Below are 22,334 nucleotides of genomic sequence, written 5' to 3'. Positions count from 1 at the left end.
CTCGACGACCCTTCTTGAAGACTGGGACTACCTGTGCTCTTTTCCAATCATTTGGAACCTTCCGTTCCTCTAGAGACTTGCAGTACACGGCTGTTAGAAGGGGGACAAGTTCTTTCGCGTACTCTGTGTAGAATCGATTTGGTATCCCGTCAGATCCAGTGGACTTTCCTCTGTTGAGTGATTCCAGTTGTTTTTCTATTCCTTGGACACTTATTTCGCGATGTCAGCCATTTTTTCGTTTGTGCGAGGATTTAGAGAAGGAACTGTAGTGCGGTCTTCCTCTGTGAAACAGCTTTGGAAAAAGGTGTTTAGTATTTCAGCTTTACGCGTGTCATCCTCTGTTTCAATGCCATCATCATCCCGGAGCGTCTGGACATGCTGCTTCGAGCCACTTACTGATTTAACGTAAGACCAGAACTTCCTAGGATTTTCTGTCAAGTCGGTACATAGAATTTTAATTTCGAATTCACTGAACGCTTCACGCATAGCCCTCCTTACGCTAACTTTGACATCATTTAGCTTCTGTTTGTCTGAGAGGTTTTGGCTGCGTTTAAACTTGGAGTGAAGCTCTCTTTGCTTTCGCAGTAGTTTCCTAACTTTGTTGTTGTACCACGGTGGGTTTTTCCCGTCCCTCACAGTTTTACTCGGCACGTACCTGTCTAAAACGCATTTTATGATTGCCTTGAACTTTTTCCATAAACACTCAACAGTGTCAGTGTCGGAACAGAAATTTTCGTTTTGATCTGTTAGGTAGTCTGAAATGTGCCTTCTATTACTCTTGCTAAACAGATAAACATTCCTCCCTTTTTTTATATGACTATTAACTTCTATATTCAGGGATGCTGCAACGGCCTTATGATCACTGATTCCCTGTTCTGCACATACTGAGTCGAAAATTTCGGGTCTGTTTGTTACAGTAGGTCCAAGATGTTATCTCCACAAGTCGGTTCTCTGTTTAATTGCTCGAGGTAATTTTCGGATAGTGCACTCAGTATAATGTCTCACGATGCTCTGTCCCTACCACCCGTCCTAAACATCTGAGTGTCCCAGTCTATATCTGGTAAGTTGAAATCTCCACCTAAGACTATAACATGCTGAGAAAATGTATGTGAAATGTATTCTAAATTTTCTCTCAGTTGTTCTGTCACTAATGCTGCTGAGTCGGGAGGTCGGTAAAAGGAGCCAATTATTAACCTAGCTCGGTTGTTGAGTGTAACCTCCACCCATAATAATTCACAGGAACTATCCACTTCTACTTCACTGCAGGATAAACTACTACTAACAGCGACGAACACTCCACCACCGGTTGCATGCAATCTATCCTTTCTAAACACCGTCTGTACCTTTGTAAAAATTTCGGCAGAATTTATCTCCGGCTTCATCCAGCTTTCTGTACCTATAACGATTTCAGCTTCGGTGCTTTCTATCAGCGCTTGAAGTTCCGGTACTTTACCGACGCAGCTTCGACAGTTTACAATACCGATTGCTGATTGGTCCCCACATGTCCTGACTTTGCCCCGCACCCGTTGAGGCTGTTGCCCTTTCTGTACTTGCCCAAGGCCATCTAACCTAAAAAAACCGCCCAGCCCACGCCACACAACCCCTGCTACCCGTGTAGCCGCTTGTTGCGTGTAGTGGACTCCTGACCTATCCAGCGGAACCCGAAACCCCACCACCCGATGGCGCAAGTCGAGGAATCTATAGCCCACACGGTCGCAGAACCGTCTCAGCCTCTGATTCAGACCCTCCACTCGGCTCTGTACCAAAGGTCCGCAGTCAGTCCTGTCGACGATGCTGCAGATGGGTGAGCTCTGCTTTCACCCCGCTAGCGAGACTGGCAGTCTTCACCGAATCAGATAGCTGCCAGAAGCAAGAGAGGATATCCTCCGATCCATAGCGACACACATCATTGGTGCCGACATGAGCGACCACCTGCAGACGGGTGCACCCTGTACCCTTCATGGCATCCGGAAGGACCCTTTCCACATCTGAAATGACTCCCCCCGGTATGCACACGGAGTGCACATTGGTTTTCTTCCCCTCTCTTGCTGCTATATCCCTAAGGGGCCCCATTACGCGCCTGACGTTGGAGCTCCCAACTACCAGTAAGCCCACCCTCTGCGACCGCCCGGATCTTGGAGACTGAGGGGCAACCTCTGGAACAGGACAAGCAGCCATGTCAGGCCGAAGATCAGTATCAGCGTGAGACAGAGTCTGAAACCGGTTCGTCAGACAAACTGGAGAGGCCTTCCGTTCAGCCCTCCGGAATGTCTTTCGCCCCCTGCCACACCTTGAGACGACCTCCCACTCTACCACAGGTGAGGGCTCAGGCTCAATGCGCGCAGTATCCCTGGCAACCACAGTCGTAGTCCGATCGGGGGATGCGTGGGACGAGCTGGCCGTCCCCGACAAACCCCCATCCGGACCCACACAGTGATGCCCATTGGCAACAGCCTCAAGCTGTGTGACCGAAGCCAACACTGCCTGAACCTGGGAGCGAAGGGATGCCAACTCAGCCTCCATCCGAACACAGCAGTTGCAGTCCCTATCCATGCTAAAATCCGTTGTGCGAAGAGCGTCTGAACTAATCTACAGAGAGCGCAAACAAATCGACACAAAATTTAAACGGTTATTAAAATACAAGATTGCCTAATAGATGCAGTAATGCTGCTACTTGCGCACTGCTGACGCACTGCTCGGCGGCGGAAGGAGACTACGCGATTTTACACTATTCAGGTACTAAAACGCGATGCTACAACTCTCAAATACTATAATACGCCCGAAATTTATGAATTAAACAATGCAAGTACCAAAAACACGCAAAGAAATTAAGAATTAAACTATGTAACAAATGAATAAGCTAGGAGTATACGACTTGCTGCTGCAGCTGCTTATCCAACGGCGGCAGGGAGCACACTGACCAACCGACACTGGCTGTTCAAAACAAAAACATTAGGTAGATGTCGCAAGAGTGTTGGACAGCGTTTGAACTGTCACTAGTTTGAGTTGCCATCTGGTTAAGTGAATACAACTCTCAGCTGCCTGTCTCATCGTTTACGAAATTGAGTGACTTTACCAGATCGATCCTTGGAGCACTGTCTGAGGCCCACTTCTCTCTTGATTTGATCAGATTGTGATGATTGTCAATAAGGCCTTCAGCCATGAATGCAATTTGTCTTAAGAATTTTTTAAATTAGATATTGTCTCTTAATACGACGCCCGCTAAACCTGTTGGGCAGAACAGGTAATTAGGATTGTGGAAAGGGCCAAATAAGGTTGGGGTCAGTTTCACATTAAAATTGGAATTTACTGTAATTTAATAACACATTCACAACCAAAGTGGCACATAGTCGAACTTTTACAACTACGAGTTTCAAAAATGCAGTTCTTCCACGCCTGAAGGCCGCCAAACAAGAAATCTTAAATATCAACAAGCTAAAAATGCAGTTAAAATAGCAAATAAAGTAATTAAAATATGTTTTTATCACAGCAAAAGTTGACGGTCGGCCCGTGGCTGTCCCTTGGTTGGGTTCCGACGGATCAAGTGTAGTTGGGCTCACCACCTGTCTCATCTAAGTGAGGGCAGACCGACACTTTGGAGGCTTCTGAGTGTTGTTATCTTTACTGTCTTTCTCACCGGTGTTTAGTTGTCTGTTTATAATCTAATATAGCCAATGACAAGAAAAAATTCAAGGCAAAAGTGGAAATGGCTCTGAGCACTATGGGACTCAACTGCTGAGGTCATTAGTCCCCTACAACTTAGAACTAGTTAAACCGAACTAACCTAAGGACACCACAAACATCCATGCCCGAGGCAGGATTCGAACATGCGACCGTAGCGGTCTTGCGGTTCCAGACTGCAGCGCCTTTAACCGCACGGCCACTTCGGCCGGCGGCAAAAGTGGATAGACAAACATAAAAAAGGTGCAATACAAACGGCTGAAGGCCCACAATAAAATTTTGATGTTTTAAAAATAAATTACTATAACCTTTCAAAGGCAGAAAGCCTCAGTGTTTTGGTTAAAGCGTAATTTTAAGAATAAGGCTCCAAGCCGCAATGTTTAAGCTTGATGTAATTTTAAGAATAAGATTCCAAGGCTTAAGGCCCACAATTAACTTTCCAAAATTTTAAAAAATATAACCATAAGCTTAAGTTTTAAGTAGCTGAAACCGGACTAAAAGAAAAGACAACACAAAGGCAATAACCTTTCAGTAAATATCCACTTGCCGTAATTCAAACTTACTTACATCAAACACAGTAAAACCAAGAATTTTTTCTTGTCATTGGCTATATTAGATTATAAACAGACAACTAAACACCGGTGAGAAAGACAGTAAAGACAACAACACTCAGAAGCCTCCAGAGTGTCGGTCTGCCCTCACTTAGGTGAGACAGGTGGTGAGCCCAACTACACTTGATCCGTCGGAACCCAACCAAGGGACAGCCACGGGCCGACCGTCAAAACGACTTGCTGGCCACCAATCGGTACATGAGAACTCAAACACAAAATTTTACGCGAGTGATTATCCACAATCAAATATGTATATGTATATGTATTAAGCTGTCAAAACTACACACCGTGTTGGACAGTGACAACAAACAGGTGAGGAAAAGGACACTGCCTGAAATTACGTTAGTGGCCAGGGCAGGTAACCGGAACACTAACGGTGACAAGGCAGAAAATTCCGCTGGTGCACTTGAATTGTAGTCAACCATTATAGTTAATTCCACCACATGGTGCCTAAATTTCAGCAACACTCGGTGCTGCTCACAGGAAAACCCCCCTAACAGTGAACCACACAACATGAATGAACGTGGCTTGGGTGCTTGGAAGCACTACTCAACTTTGACGTCCTGGGTCGATGAATCATGAAGCTGGTAGCGATCGGACAGCCCCACGCATGCTCCGACAATGCGCAGGGACGGCTAGCGGACCCAGCCGACTGCACAATGCGGAGATAACTTCCCTGCTCTGCAACCAACCGACTGCCCGCAGAATGCTGACAACGTCTAAAATAGTCATCAGTGGAAATAACGCCAACTACACACACAACCTGACAAACGAAAAGCTGAACGATACCCACGCACGAAGACAAATCGGGAGTCGATGCGCACACACACACAGCCGACTCATGTACGATCGGTGAGCCAAAACGCGTCGTCCGGTAGGACGACCGACCGACGATCCACCCAGCTCAAGTGATGCGTGGCGGCATTGGTCGGGCAAGCCATGCCGACGCAGACCTCACTGCTCCAACCCTACTGCACTGGTGGCGCATTGAAACTCCACGACTGGCAGGTCCAACTGTCTGACAGCCCGAACTAGCGACTCGAACTCGCTTACGACAGACACCAACCGGGAAGTAATAGCAGTCGAGCAAAGATACTACGAGAGGGGATATATCGATATCCGCTGCTAACGCCGCTTGCGGTCAGACAAAGCAGCAACTCAGTGACAGTAGTAATTTAAATTAACGTAGTGAGATGGAAGTACGTTAAAACATGGTGCAAAAGACATGACGTCGGGAACACGAGCACCCACTGCTCAATTGTCCTTTTTTTATAATATTTTAGTAAGATATTGCTATGTAGGCCTGCAGCCGTCAAATTGTTTTTGAATAAAAACTATTGGGGTCTTCAGCTGACAAATAATTTGAATTTCTTGTCAATAAGGTCTTCAGCCATGAATGCAATTTTGTCTTAAAAATTTTTAATTAGATATTGTCTCTTAATAGGATTGTCCTTTTTTTAATAGATTAGTAAGAATTTGCTATCTAGGCCTTCAGCCGTTAAATGGTTTTTGAGTTATTACTATTGGGCCTTCAGCCGAAAAATAATTTTAATTTCTGGTCAATAAGGCCTTCAGCCGTGAATGCAATTTGTCTAAAGAATTTTTAATTGGATATTGTCTCAACAGTCAAATTTGATATTTGTTCCTTATCGTCAATCTTATATGCAATTGGTTCCAAATAAAGTGTACGTTATTAAAAAAAAACTGAGCAGCCAACGGTAACTCAGTAAGGCCCCGTCGACACCAAACTCTGCCTTTTACCTAAGTAAACACGAATCAATTACACTGAAGTTACCGTAATTTACGATGATTCCCAGGACTTTACAAAAGGCGGGACATGGTTACTAATAGGGTGTGTCATCCGCACGGACGTCAGTGCATGCTCTGCAGTGTGCTCTCATGCTGGACACAGGGTCGGTAAGGAGTGCCGGCTCCGTCACGTTCCGTTTCTGCACCTGCACGGTGGACAGCTGCTCGATGGTCATTGGACGTGCTGCAATACGTCTTCCCATCGCATCCCACACATTGTTGATGGAATTTAAGTAGGTGGAACGGATATTCGCCGAATATCCTCTCGTTACAAGAACTACTAGATCTGCGCTGTTCGATGTGGTCGTGTATTGTCATCCATAAATATGAATCAGGGCTGAATGCCCTCCTGAAAAGACGCACGGGGGGAAAGAGTACAGAGTCACATTACCGATTTCAAAGGTTTAAAGATAACTATGTCCATGCAATACCCACCCCATAATACGTGTATCACCAGAACGATCATGCTCGACAACGTTCTTGAGTGTATTACGTGTTCCCACCTCTCTCCTTATGAGCCTACGTCCAGAATCACTACTTACACAAGCTCTCATCCGAGAGGAGGAGGAGGACGTCTTATTCCTCGTTGGTTCAATACCTACGCTCTTGACATCATCACAAACGGTGCCGCCGATTTGCTGGTGACAGTGAAACACAATGTACTGATTGTCGGACAGATAGACCACACACATCGTGTCGCTATAGCAATCTGGAGAGTAAGACTGCGTGCCCTGCAGTCCTGTTAAATGTGGTTGCAATTGCACCCTCTGTTTGACATGAATCCTTTCTTGCCTTTTGCACAATGGAACCGTCATCTGCTGCTGTAGTTGACCGAGGTCGACAGCCTTCTTTTCTTTGGGCAGCAAAGCCTATGATCCGATCACAGCTTATTTCTGGCAGCAATGCAGAGAGCGCCAGGCAGTCAGTGTCACTGATCGTGTCTATAGTTTCGGCGGCATTTATTCCTTCAGTCGTGACTCCCCCGTGACCGAAGTACACTGAGGCGCCAAATCAGAGTGGTATAGGCATGAGTACTCAAATGCAGACATATGTAAACAGGCAGAATACGACGCTGCGGTCGACCACGCCCGTATAAGAAAACAAGTGACTGGCGCAGTTGGTAGATCGGTTACTGCTGCTATTATGGCAGGCTATCAAGATTTAAGTGAGTTTGAACCGGGTGTTGTAGTCGGCGCACGAGCTATGTGACACAGCATCTCCGAGGTAGCGATGAAGAGAGGATTTTCCCGTAAGACAATTTCACGAGTGTACCTTGAATATCAGGAATCCGGTAAAACATCAAATCTCCGACATCGCTGCGGGCGGGAAAAGATCCTGCAAGAACAAGACCAACGACGACTGTAAAGAAATGCTGCAGATTTCAATGCTGGGAAGTCAGTAAGTGCCAGCGTGCGAAGCATTCAACAAAACATCATCCATATGGGTTTTCGAAGCCGAAGGCCCAGTCGTTTTCTCTTGATGGCTGCACGACACAAAGCTTTATGCCTCTCCTGGGACCTTCAACACCGATGTTGGACTGTCGATGAGTGGAAACATCTTGCCTGGTCGGACGAGTCTCCTTTCAAATTGTATCGAGTGAATGGACCTCTATGGTTACGGAGACAACTTCGTAAATCCGTGGACCCTGAATATCAGCAGGGGACTGTTCAAGCTGGTGGAGGTTACGTAATGGTAAGTGGCACGCGCAGTTGGAGTCATACAGGACCCCTGATTCGTCTAGATACAACTCTAACGGGTGACACCCACATCCTGTCTGATCGCGTGCATCCTTTCTTGTCCTTTGTGCATGACCCGTGCGCAGTTAGTGCTCGTGCCGTTTATTCCTTGACATCTTGTCTTTGGGGTACTGCCGTCCTGTTTTTTATTCGATTTACTTTCGTCACTAAGTTGCTGGCTTGCCTGCCCGTGAGTAGCAGCAGCAGTGTTTATCGATAAGAGCACGGTCGTACTGTCTTTGGAGCGACCGCTAGTATTTCTGGGTCGTCGTGTGTCGAGAGTTCAGTCGGGACGGAGCAGCCATGACTCGCCCGACCGTTTCCGTCACACATTACTTGAGTGGGGACGACCTGGGTTGGTCGTTAGGTCGGTCGTCTCATCGGACGACGTGTATTTGGTCGCCAGCTACTTCTGGGTTCTCCGGGTGTGTCGACTTGTGACACGTTCTTGTTGTTCCACAGTCACTAGTTTTAGTATTGTTAGAGTTGTTTGTGGAAGTGTTTTCGTGGATATCATGTGTAGCTTGTGGGGTTTTGACTGACCAGCTACACTCCTGGAAATTGAAATAAGAACACCGTGAATTCATTGTCCCAGGAAGGGGAAACTTTATTGACACATTCCTGGGGTCAGATACATCACATGATCACACTGACAGAACCACAGGCACACAGACACAGGCAACAGAGCATGCACAATGTCGGCACTAGTACAGTGTATATCCACCTTTCGCAGCAATGCAGGCTGCTATTCTCCCATGGAGACGATCGTAGAGATGCTGGATGTAGTCCTGTGGAACGGCTTGCCATGCCATTTCCACCTGGCGCCTCAGTTGGACCAGCGTTCGTGCTGGACGTGCAGACCGCGTCAGACGACGCTTCATCCAGTCCCAAACATGCTCAATGGGGGACACATCCGGAGATCTTGCTGGCCAGGGTAGTTGACTTACACCTTCTAGAGCACGTTGGGTGGCACAGGATACATGCGGACGTGCATTGTCCTGTTGGAACAGCAAGTTCCCTTGCCGGTCTAGGAATGGTAGAACGATGGGTTCGATGACGGTTTGGATGTACCGTGCTATATTCAGTGTCCCCTCGACGATCACCAGTGATGTACGGCCAGTGTAGGAGATCGCTCCCCACACCATGATGCCGGGTGTTGGCCCTGTGTGCCTCGGTCGTATGCAGTCCTGATTGTGGCGCTCACCTGCACGGCGCCAAACACGCATACGACCATCATTGGCACCAAGGCAGAAGCGAATCTCATCGCTGAAGACGACACGTCTCCATTCGTCCCTCCATTCACGCCTGTCGCGACACCACTGGAGGCGGGCTGCACGATGTTGGGGCGTGAGCGGAAGACGGCCTAACGGTGTGCGGGACCGTACCCAGCTTCATGGAGACGGTTGCGAATGGTCCTCGCCGATACCCCAGGAGCAACAGTGTCCCTAATTTGCTGGGAAGTGGCGGTGCGGTCCCCTACGGCACTGCGTAGGATCCTACGGTCTTGGCGTGCATCCGTGCGTCGCTGCGGTTCGGTCCCAGGTCGACGGGCACGTGCACCTTCCGCCGACCACTGGCGACAACATCGATGTACTGTGGAGACCTCACGCCCCACGTGTTGAGCAATTCGGCGGTACGTCCACCCGGCCTCCCGCATGCCCACTATACGCCCTCGCTCAAAGTCCGTCAACTGCACGTACGGTTCACGTCCACGCTGTCGCGGAATGCTACCAGTGTTAAAGACTGCGATGGAGCTCCGTATGCCACGGCAAACTGGCTGACACTGACGGCGGCGGTGCACAAATGCTGCGCAGCTAGCGCCATTCGACGGCCAACACCGCGGTTCCTGGTGTGTCCGCTGTGCCGTGCATGTGATCAATGCTTGTACAGCCCTCTCACAGTGTCCGGAGCAAGTATGGTGGGTCTGACACACCGGTGTCAATGTGTTCTTTTTTCCATTTCCAGGAGTGTATTTTAATGCTGTCTGCGTGCTGCAGGTAGTCAGTCAGTCAGTCACTTGGGACGGAGCAGCGAGGAAGTCTCTGCGGCGAGTGGTCAGGCCAGGACCGCTGGCAGCGTGCACGCGCAGTCCGATTGTGAGGCGCTAGCTGCGAGAGCTACAAAGCTCGTTGCCCACCGAACCTGGACACTGAAGTTGAGTGATCACTTAACCTGTTATGAAACCTCAGCTGCTGTGACATCTCTTTGTTCATTGCCGGTTGTTGCTTCCTGGGCTGTTCCGACTAGCAGCCACATATGGTGTGTTGGAGTAGGCGAAATTTTGCAGCCATCTTCCTGTATGGTCTTTAACTATTAAGTTGGTTGTTACTTCTCAGCGAAGTGCACCAGCGGTATTCTCTGCCTTGTGGCCGTTAACACCACAGTTATCTGCCCTGGTCGTTAGCGTAGTTTTCCAGCAGTGTGTTTTACCTCACCATGTTGATGCTGTCGAGTGTACCGTGTAGTTCGACAGCCTTTTAGTTACTTGTTCATTTTTTTTTCTTAGAGTCATTATTGTGACTTGGCTGTTTTTAGATGCCAGTTTTGAAGACGTAGTCGTGCTGGTATCTTTGTCCTCAGCTGATACCTTCCGTTGTCATGACACTGGTCAGGCGGAAGGGTATCGATTAGGTTGTTGGTTGGTCCTTCAGCCGTCTCTGGGTTGGGTTGCCACCCGATTATTTAACTTTACTCTTGGCTGCCTGTCTCACCTCACCTTACGTTAGAGCTACCTTCTCAGGCCGATCCTTGGAACACTTCCGAGCACCACTGTTTTGTTGGTTTTTAGATTGTGATTTTCATTTTAGTCTGAAGTACTGTGCGAGGCCTTCAGCCGTCTAGTGTGTGGCCTTCAGCAGAGTTTTTATGTGAAATATTTTCAGGATAAGGCCTTCAGCCGACTAAAATTAAAATTTAAAGATTGATTTGTTTAAAAGCTAAATTTTGAAAGTTTTTTCTATCTGAAATTCTTGTTATTCAGCCCTTTAGCCCTGTCCAGTGTGTGGCCTTCAACTGAGCATTTACGTGAAATATTTGTAAGATATGGTCTTCAGCCCTCTTAAATTAAAATTTTAAGATTCACTTGTTTAAAACAATTTTTTTTTTAATTTTCTCTATCTTAAATTCTTGTTACCCAGTCCCTAAGCCCTGAGTTGTTCAATGTCTTGTGTGTGGCCTTCAGCCGAGTGTTTACATGAAATACTTTTTAAGTAAGGCCTACAGCCGCGTGTATTCTTTTTATAATTTGTGTTCAGGCCTTCAGCTGTTCTGCTTTTTGTTGTGGTTTTTCGCCCTCGGCACAGGAGGTATCTCAAGTTTTCTTAACTAGGTCTTCAGCCATAATGTTTTATTTTGATCTTTTTAAGGCAATGCTTAATTAAGTGATTCTTAGGAAAATAAAGGTTTGTGTGTTTTGTGCAACAGACAGTAACTGATTACGGCTCCCTCCACAACCATAACCTGATCTGCTTTATCATGCGAAACCAGATTTCAGTGCGTTCCGACGGACTTGTGCAATTCTATCAGGACAATGCGACACCCCGTACGTCGTGTATTGGTACGGAGTGGCTCCGGGAACACTCTTCTAAATTTAAATACTTCCACTGCCCACCAAACTCCGCAGACATGAGCATTATTGAGCACATCTGGGATAACTTGCAACGTGATGTTCAGAAGAGATCTGCACCCCCTCGTTTTCTTACGTTTTTGTAGAGAGCCCTGCAGGATTCATGGTGTCACTTCGCTCTAGCACTACTTCAGACATTAGTCGAGTCTATGCCACGTCTTGCTGCGGCACTTCTGCGTGCTCGCGGGGGACCTACACGATATTAGGCAGGTGTACCAGTTTCTTTGGCTTTTCAGTTTAGTTCTCGATGGTGTGAACTGTGACCCGGGTCCAAGCTTTCATAATGCATCTGATCGCACTCATCCTGCTTTTTCTCAACGCATTGTATCATTTTCAGTAATATGAGATTACGATAGTGGCATTTAAGACTCTTAACTATTCCTTCGTCCATGGGCTGCAATAAGGTTGTCGTATTTGCAGGAAGAAGAACAAGCGTAATATTCTCCAGACCAGAGAGTGCAAAATGTGCTGGACAGTTGTCAACAAGAAGCAGTATCCTCTTTTTCTGATTTCTAAGCTCCAGATCCCATCGCCTTATTTCAGTTTCAAAGAGTTCAGAGGTTACCCAGGGCTATTTATTGGCATTGTAGTGCGCTGGCCGATTTTAGTAGATTTTTATACTTGGTTAAAACACCTAAGATTTTTTGATTTACCTATCACGAGTAATTTTTTCTTCTGAGTTCCATCTGCGTTAGCACAAACTAGAAATGTTATTCGTTCTTTAGAGAACTTCCCACCAACACATTTTACATCCCTGAATTCCGGTTTTTTGTGGTGTCAATTTAAAGAAAATGACAGTTTCATCTGCATCAGAGATATCACGGTCTGCACATCCTTCACGAATTATAGACTACACGATAAAGAGCAATTGTTGGTTTGTTTCAGCATTCAAACGTTAGCTTCACCGTTCACATTGCCAAAAGTAATTCCGTGACGTTGCTTGAATCTGTCAATCGAGCCACTGCTGCACACGAATTCCTATTCTTTCAATTTCTTGGCTAGATTTTCCGCTTTCACCATAAGGAGAATTCCAGTAACGGGTGCATTGATATTTATTTGTTGCTTAAACCACTTAAGCAGCGCTTCAACCAGGTCGCTCCGTTCAGCTTTTCGTAACAGTTTAATTTTAGGTCCATTTTGTTCAAACGCTGTAACAATTTTGTCCTTGTTATCCAAATCGTTTGGGCTGTGGAATTAACAGGGCCAAATTGAACGTCGCACTTCAACCTTTTTAGCACCATTCTCGATTTCATAAATCACTTTCACTTTTTCTTCCGTCGTTAAAACTTTTCTTTTACTGGCCATGCTGTTCTAAAAGCCGTGCACTTTGTAACAAATTGATATGGGTGGTGAAATCACGTTTACTGTTGACGAGTTCTGTGATTGTCACCACTACTGTAGTGTAAACGCGCAAGGGTAACAATGAGTGGAGAATCTGTACTACACCTATTTCTGATGGAACTGCGGAGAGAAGAATATGCTAGGTTGCCATATTACAACAACAAATTTCCTTCTACAATATATTGGTTCTTGAAAGATATTGTTGCTGACTGAGGCTGAAAACGACATTGTATACGAGGTACACGCATGTTAATCAAGGATAAGACGTGTGCTCCTTACAAATTATATTGCCTTACCACAAAAATCACCATGTTACAGCCAAGATGTCGCTGTAACCGAAAGTTCAAATGTCTATGTGCCTCATAAACTTTTCACCACCATTATCTCTGGAACCACAATAGATATTGACAAACGGCTATCGCGGGTATGAATGTACAGCAGGTGCTCACGAAAGTAAATACAGGGTTATTACAAATGATTGAAGCGATTTCACAGCTCTACAATAACTTTATTATTTGAGATATTTTCACAATGCTTTGCACACACATACAAAAACTCAAAAAGTTTTTTTAGGCATTCACAAATGTTCGATATGTGCCCCTTTAGTGATTCGGCAGACATCAAGCCGATAATAAAGTTCCCTCCACACTCGGCGCAGCATGTCCCCATCAATGAGTTCGAAAGCATCGTTGATGCGAGCTCGCAGTGCACGTTTCTTGGTAGAGGAGGTTTAAACACTGAATCTTTCACATAACCCCACAGAAAGAAATCGCATAGGGTTAAGTCGGGAGAGCGTGGAGGCCATGACATGAATTGCTGATCATGATCTCCACCACGACCGATCCATCGGTTTTCCAATCTCCTGTTTAAGAAATGCCGAACATCATGATGGAAGTGCGGTGGAGCACCATCCTGTTGAAAGATGAAGTTGGCGCTGTCGGTCTCCAGTTGTGGCATGAGCCAATTTTCCAGCATGTCCAGATACGCGTGTCCTGTAACGTTTTTTTCGCAGAAGAAAAAGGGGCCGTAAACTTTAAACCGTCAGATTGCACAAAACACGTTAACTTTTGGTGAATTGCGAATTTGCTGCACGAATGCGTGAGGATTCTCTACCGCCCAGATTCGCACATTGTGTCTGTTCACTTCACCACTGGACGTATCCTCTTCCATGAGCTGTTGCAACCGCGCCGAAAATTCAAAGCGTTTGACTTTGTCATCGGGTGTCAGGGCTTGTAGCAATTGTAAACGGTAAGGCTTCTGCTTTAGCCTTTTCCGTAAGATTTTCCAAATCGTCGGCTATGGTACGTTTAGCTCCCTGCTTGCTTTATTCGTAGACTTCCGCGGGCTACGCGTGAAACTTGCCCGCACGCGTTCAACCGTTTCTTCGCTCACGGCAGGCCGACCCGTTGATTTCCCCTTACAGAGGCATCCAGAAGCTTTAAACTGCGCATACCATCGCCGAATGGAGTTAGCAGTTGGTGGATCTTTGTTGAACTTCGTCCTGAAGTGTCGTTGCACTGTTATGACTGATGTGAGGGCATTTCAAGCACGACATACGCTTTCTCGGCTCCTGACGCCATTTTGTCTCACTGCGTTCTCTAGCGCTCTGGCGGCAGAAACCTGAAGTGCGGCTTCAGCCGAACAAAACTTTAGGAGTTTTTCTACGTATCTGTAGTGTGTCGTGACCATATGTCAATTAATGGAGCTACAGTGAATTTATGAAATCGCTTCAATCATTTGTAATAGCCCTGTACTATGAGACATTCTAAACCGCGCGTAAATGTTGGTTTCAACACAAACCTAGGTTTTTCTTTTTCTTTTTTTTTTTAATGGAGCCCCATATTATTCCATAAGCAAACAGTATCGGGAGAAACCGCGGTAATAATGGCGTTGGTTGCATCGCAATACGTCATTTACATGCAGAGAAATTGGAACGCGAAATTGGCATGTGAAATGAAGGTAACATGCCGCTACTGCACTTCCCGCGATTAAAGGGTGACCCCACATTCCTGATAATCGCGATGTGATTGTCGTACATATTCTCATGAATGAGACGGATTCTTGCCATTATCTTTGATATGTACGTAACTATGTCCATGGTGCACGTTGTATTTATCTACGTGTAGAGTACGGGACAGTACCGGCCAGTGAACGCTGTCAGCCGGCCGTTGTGGCCGAGCGGTTCTAGGCGCTTCATTCTGGAGCCGCGCGACCGCTACGGGCGCAGGTTCAAATCCTGCCTCGGGCATGGATGTGTGTGATGTCCATAGGTTAGTTAGGTATAAGTAGTTCTAAGTTATAGGGGACTTATGACCTCAGATGTTAAGTCCCACAGTGCTCAGAGCCATTTTGAACGCTGTCTCGTCACACCGCCCAGCTCAGCCCTTCGCCTCTGCAGTTGTGTACTGGAACAGCCGTCGAGTGGCAATGTGTCTGGGAACGGGTCACTACGAAGTAGGTTGTTGCGTGTGGAAGTACGTAGAGGTACATGGCACCGGTGTACTGTATACTGTAATTGGTGTCCGCCCCCGGTAGCTGAGTGGTCAGCGCGACAGAATGTCAATCGTAAGGGCTCGGGTTCGATTCCCTGCTGGATCGTAGATTTTCTCCGCTCGGGTACTGTGTGTTGTGTTATCCTAACCATCATTATTTCATCCCCATCGACGCGTAAGTCGCCGAAGTGGCGTCAGGTCGGAAGACTTGCACCTGGCGAACGGTCTGTCCGACGGTAGGCCCTAGTGACACGACATGTCGATGTCGTAATCGTGATATTAATTTACCTGCCCATCCGCTCTAAGTGTTTTTCATGGTATCCACTGTGGTGTCACCGCCAGACACCACACTTGCTAGGTGGTAGCTTTAAATCGGCCGCGGTCCATTAGTACATGTAGGACCCGCGTGTCGCCACTGTGTGATCGCAGACCGAGCGCCACCACAAGGCAGGTCTCGAGATACGGACTAGCACTCGCCCCAGTTGTACGACGACTTTGCTAGCGACTACACTGACGAAGCCTTTCTCTCATTTGCCGAGAGACAGTTAGAATAGCCTTCAGCTAAGTCAATGGCTACGACCTAGCAAGGCGCCATTAACCATTTTAAGATAGAGTGTCACTTGTATCATCAAGGAATGCTGTATACAAATGATGGATTAAAAGTTAAGTATTATAGCAGCTACGTACTTTTCTTGCTACCATTCATTACGTATCCTGTTTCAGACCTCTCTCTAGCCTACGTGAGATTAACGCGTGCCTTTCGGCTACTTCAGTGTGGCGTAGCTGTCTTGTTACGCCACAACATCCACAATTGAGGAAATGATTCACATATTACTGTACGGAGAATGTCAAAAATGGCAAACTTGTGGCACAGGTGTATGCTCAGCGGTGCACTAATACACGTCATCCGAAACCGCCCTACCTTCATGAATATTGTTATCTTCGCACGAGAAGGTCGATGTTTCCACGAACGCGGATCCGGACCAGAGACATAACACATGAAGCAGAAGAGGTAGCTGTTGTGGCGGCCGCTGCAATAAACACTCAAGCAAGTATTCGCGGAACTGAGAGACAGATGGGAATCCCTCGAACAAGGGTGATGCATGCTCTGCACCCATTTCACCTGGTGGTACATCAAGGCCTCCACCTCAACGGCGTTCACAATCGCCTGAATTCTACGGCAAGGCCATGACTTTATGCGTAGGGTACTGTTTATCGATGAGGCCACGTTTACAAACCACGGGAACGTCTACTTACACGTACGTTTTGTGTATTACGGGGAAGACGTCTGTTTGTTTTCTTGATAATGCTGTGTGAGTTGCACCATCTGCAACAGTTCAGTTGTGTCGCAGTCATTGTGTATAAATAGCATGTATCTCTCCGTGCGACCCTTTGACAGCCATTAATTTTGTTTACTCTGGCCGATGGTTATCGGTATTTCGTTACCGTTGTGTCCATTGTAGTACTGTCGAAAAGTTCAGTAAAGCCCCTACAAATATACCGTGTCCTTGTTTTCGCTGAGGGTGGGTGGACATCAGACATGCTTCCTAGGCTAGGTACTGACAGTGTACAAAACAATACGAAAGTACAGTGTTTATCGCATTGTAGTACGGCAATCATATCGCGATTGCGAGCAACCTGCGAGACGCGCTTGCATCACGGAAAGTGTAATAGCGGCGCGTTTCGTTCATTTCATGCGCCAACTTCAAGTTCCAATTTCTCTGCATGTAAATGTTGTATTGCGATGCAACTAACGCCATTATTATTGTGATGTCTCGTGTTATTGATTACGTATGGAATAATATGGGGTGTCCATTTAAAAATAAAACGTAAGTCTGTAATGAAACCAATATTTGTACATGGTGTAGAATTTCTCATAGTATTTACTTTCGTGAGCCCCTTCCGCACATTCATACCTATGCAAGCCGTTTATCAATATCTTGTATATACAGGGTGGTCCATCGATCGTGACCGGGCCAAATATCTCACGAAATAAGCGTCAAATGAAACTTGTCTAGCTTGAAGGGGGAAATCAAATGGCACTATGGTTGGCCCGCTAGATGGCGCCGCCACAGGCCAAACGGATATCAACTGCGTTTCTTTAAAATAGGAACCTCCATTTTTTATTAAATATTCGTTTAGTACGTAAAGAAATATGAATGTTTTAGTTGGACCACTTTCTTCGCTTTGTGATAGATGGCGCTGTAATAGTCACAAACAATTGGCTAACAATTTCAGACAAACAGTTGGTAACAGGTAGGTTTTTTAAATTATAGTACAGAACGTAGGTACGTTTGAATATTTTATTTCGGTTGTTCCAATGTGATACATGTACCTTTGTGAACTTATCATTTCTGAGAACGCATGCTGTTACACTGTGATTACCTTTAAATACCACATTAATGCAATAAATGCTCAAAATGATGTCCGTCAACCTCAATGCATTTGGCAATACGAGTAACGACATTCCTCTCAACAGCGAGTAGTTCGCCTTACGTAATGTTCGCAAATGCATTGACAATGCGCAGATGGATGTTGTCAGGCGTTGTCGGTGGATCACGATAGCAAATATCCTTCAACTTCCCCCAGAGAAAGAAATCCGGGGTCGTCAGATCCGGTGAACGTGCGGTCCATGGTATGGTGCTTCGACGACCAGTCCACCTGTCATGAAATATGCTATTCAATACCGCGTCAACCGAACGCGAGCTATGTGTCGGACACCCATCATGTTGGAAGTACATCGCCATTCTGTAATGCAGTGAAACATCTTGTAGTAACATCGGTGGAACATTACGTAGGAAATCAGCATACACTGCACCATTTAGATTGCCATCGATAAAATGGGGGCCAATTATCCTTCCTCCCATAATCCCGCACCATAAATTAACCCGCCAAGGTCGCTGATGTTCCGTTGCCCAAAAAAAAAAAAAATGGTTCAAATGGCTCTGATCACTATGGGACTTAACATCTATGGTCGTCAGTCCCCTATAACTTAGAACTACTTAAACCTAACCAACCTAAGGACATCACACACATCCATGCCCGAGGCAGGATTCGAACCTGCGACCGTAGCAGTCGCGCGGTTCCGGACTGAGCGCCTAGAACCGCGAGACCACCGCGGCCTCCGTTGTCCAATAGTGCATATTATGCCTGTTAACGTTGCCGCTGTTGATTAATGACGCTTCGTCGCTAAATAGAACGCGTGCAAAAAATCTGTCATCGTCCCGTAATTTTTGTGCCCAGTGGCAGAACTGTACACGACGTTCAGAGTCGTCACCTTGCAATTGCTGGTGCATAGAAATATGGTACGGGTGCAATCGATGTTGATGTAGCATTCTCAACACTGACGTTTTTGAGATTCCCGATTCTCGAGCAATTTGTCTGCTACTGATATACGGATTAGCCGCGACAGCAGCTAAAACACCTACTTGGGCATCGTCATTTGTTGCAGTCGTGGTTGACGTTTCACATGTAACTACTCGGCGAACGGTCCGGACACTTGGATGATGTCGTCCAGGATACCGATCAGCATACATAGCACACGCCCGTTGGGCATTTTGATCACAATAGCCATACATTAACACGATATCGACATTTCCCGCAGTTGGTAAACGGTCCATTTTAACACGGGTAATGTATCACGAAGCAAATACCGTCCGCACTGGCGGAATGCTACGTGATACCACGTACTTATACGTTTGTGACTATTACAGCGCCATCTATCACAAAGTGGTCATATTTCTTTACGTACTACACTAAAGTAATAATTTCGGCTTAATAGTAGATTTCAGCATTGTATTCCACCTAATATGTTTAGCATTTATTTGTACTTTTAAATTACATATGAATTTGTGTAACAGATTTCGCTGTGCATCAGAAGTATAGTGTTATATGTTATAGTGACAGTGCTATATATTACGTATTATAATCATTTTTCTTATACAGTATTATGTAAGCTTATAATAAGTTGTACCTCGCAAAAAAGCTCAATTGTCATTTTCTCGTATTGATATAACCTTCTAATTGTGATAGAGAATATTTGAATGTATGTTTGAATTGGTTACTGGACATTTGTCGGACAACATGACACGCAACAGCGCTTGAAAACGGTACCGCTCCTATACGATAGGCTGATGACCTTCTATGAAAAGACTCCAGCTTCACGTTCAGTGCTTTCGTGAGTCCCGTTTAGTATCGTTTTTATTTGTACGGTAGACACAAAAGGGCTCGAGACTTGTTCCAGTACAGCTGTTTGGACAGCACCACCATACTCGTAGAAGTACGTTTTGCGTAGGTTCATCGCCGGCTGGAGTGGCCGAGCGGTTCTAGGCGCTACAGTCTGGAGCTGCGCGACCGCTACGGTCGCTGGTTCGAATCCTGCCTCGGACATGGATATGTGTGATGTCCTTAGGTTAGTTAGGTTTAAGTAGTTCTAAGTTCTAGGGGACTGATGACCTCAGAAGTTAAGTCCCATAGTGCTCAGAGCCATTTGCATAGGTTCATCAAGTGCTAATTTTTTAATCTGAACGTGCACTGAATACGAGATTGCAAGACATGCCTTTCAAACTGAGAAAATTATAATCGAATCTTTGTCTATGTTGGAGCGTCACTGTTGGCATGAAAGGACATATTCCGTTTCATCTACATCGTCAAGTAATATTAATAGCAAACATAGCCTAAGACATTAGTCAGGTAAAAACACTGTTGTTATTATTATCTTTAGTTCGAAGACTGGTTTGATGCAGCTCTCCATGCTACTGTATCCTGTGCATGGCTATTCGTCTTCGAATAACTGCTGCAACTTACATGCGTCTGAATTTGCTTATTCTATTCATCCCTTGTTCTCCCTCTAAGATTTTTGTCACCCACACTTCCCTCCAGTATTAAACTAGTGGTCCTTTCATGTCTCAGAACGTGTTCTATCACCCGATCCCTTCTTCTAGTCAGGTTGTGCAAATGGTTCAATTGGTTCAAATAGCTCTGAGCACTATGCGACTTAACTTCTGAGGCCATCAGTCGCCTACAACTTAGAACTACTTAAACCTAACTAACCTAAGGACATCACACACATCCATGCCTGAGGCAGGATTCGAACCTGCGACCGTAGCGGTCGTTCGGCTCCAGACTGCAGCGCCGAGAACCACACCGCCACTCCAGGCGGGCTAGTCAGGTTGTGCCATTAATTTCTTTCTCTCCAATACTATTCAATTTCTTCTCATTACTTGGTTGATCTGCCCGTCTAATCTTCATCATTCTTCTGTGGTACGACAATTTAAAAGCTTCTATTCTTTTCCTTTCTAAACTGTTTATCGTCCATGCTTCACTTCCGTTCATAGCTACACTTGGTACAAATACTTTCAGAAAAGACATCCTAACACTAAAATCTATATTCGATGTTAATAAATTTCTTTTCTTCAGAAACGCTTTTGTTACCACTGCCAATATACATTTTATAGCTTCTGTACTTCGGCTGTCGTCATTTATTTTGCTGCCCAAATAATAAATCTCATCTACTACTTTAAGTGTCTCGTTTCCTAATCTAATTTCCCTCAGCATCACATGATTTAATTCGAATACATTTCGTTGTTTCTATTTTGCTTTTGTTGATGTTCATCTTATATCCTTCTTTCAAGAAACTGCCCATTCCGATCAACCGCTCGTCCAAGACCTTTGCTGTCTCTGACAGAATTTCAGGATCACCGACGAACCTGAAAATTTTATTTCTTCTCCCTGAACTCGAAGTCCCATTCTAAATTTTTCTTTGATTACCTTTACCGCATGTGGAATGTACAGATTCCTTCATTCCATTTCATTCCCCTCGGCTCATTACTGTGGTCTGGTTACCGTATAAGTTTTACATAGCCTATAGCTTCCAGGATTACACCGCTGCTGCTTTCAGAATTTCAAAGAGTATTCCAGTCAACTTAGTCATAAGTCTTCTCTAAGTCTGCAAATGCTATAAACGTAGGTTTGCCTTTCCTTAACCTACTTTCTAAGATAGGTCGTAGGGTCAGTATTGCGTTGTGTGTTCCTACATTTCTCCAGAATCCAAACTGATCCTTCCCAAGATCGGCTTCTTTCCGTTTTTTCCATTTTTCCGTAAGGAATTCGTGATTGTATTTTGTAGCCGTGACTTATTAAACTGATAGTTCGGTAATACTCACAACTGTTGGCAACTGCTTATCTTTGAATTGGAATTCTTACATTCTTCTTGAACACTGAGGGTATTTTGCCTGCCTCAAACATCTTGCACACCAGATGGAAGAGTTTTTTGTGATAGCTGGCTCTCTCAAGGCTATCAGCAGCTTTGACGGAATGTCATTTACTCCCGGAGCCTTGTATTGACTTAGGTTTTTCAGGTTTTCTGTGAAATTATTCTCGTAATATCATAAATCCCATCTCATGTTCATCTATGTCATATTCCATTTCTACAATACTGTCTTCATCTCCTTTATATAGCGCCTCAATATACACATTCCATCTTCCACCTTTCCCTTCTTTGCTTAGGACTGGTTTTACCTCCGAACTCATTATATTCGTACAGCTGTTTCTCTTTCCTTCAAATACATCTATTCCTGTAGAGACTGATGATATACAAATGTAGGTGGCTATTACACTAAATGAAAAACTGTTATTTCATACAAAGACGATGTTTTGACTTCTGTTTCTGTTGCAGCAGAAAGGAAGCATACGGTTCGCAAGCATAGTTCAAGTGGAAGCCATCTTCCTGCGACGTGATCTGTCTCACCTCCACGAGGTAAGTAAGAGACTATACAGAATTATTTCGATGATACAGCTTGCTACATTTTTATAAGTTCTTGTGAAACACAACTACCTCTTTAATCACACGAAGTGTTAGGTACTATTGACAAGGTACTTCAAACCGATTCCGTGTTTCTGGCTTTCCAGAAGGCTTTTAACACTGTGCCACACAAGCGGCTTGAACTGACATTACGTGCTTATGGAATATCGCCTCACTTATGCGACTGGATTCGTGATTTCCTATCAGAGACATCACAGTTCGTAGTAACCGACAGAA

At 45.4% G+C, this 22,334-nt stretch overlaps 1 protein-coding gene across 1 annotated transcript in view; it reads left to right on the top strand.

Annotated features, from left to right (window-relative positions):
- The window catches only part of LOC126419040 (rabphilin-3A), a 1,076,902-nt gene that overhangs the window by 237,244 nt on the left and 817,324 nt on the right, over positions 1–22,334 (top strand). Inside the window, exon 3 of the mRNA XM_050086103.1 lies at positions 21,972–22,052. The gene's annotated coding sequence lies outside the window, so the exon portion shown is untranslated. The remainder of the gene's footprint in view (positions 1–21,971; positions 22,053–22,334) is intronic.

The sequence above is a fragment of the Schistocerca serialis genome, chromosome 9 (assembly GCF_023864345.2).
Source record: "Schistocerca serialis cubense isolate TAMUIC-IGC-003099 chromosome 9, iqSchSeri2.2, whole genome shotgun sequence".
Lineage (NCBI taxonomy): Eukaryota > Metazoa > Arthropoda > Insecta > Orthoptera > Acrididae > Schistocerca > Schistocerca serialis.
This window is presented reverse-complemented; position numbering and strand designations above follow the sequence as displayed.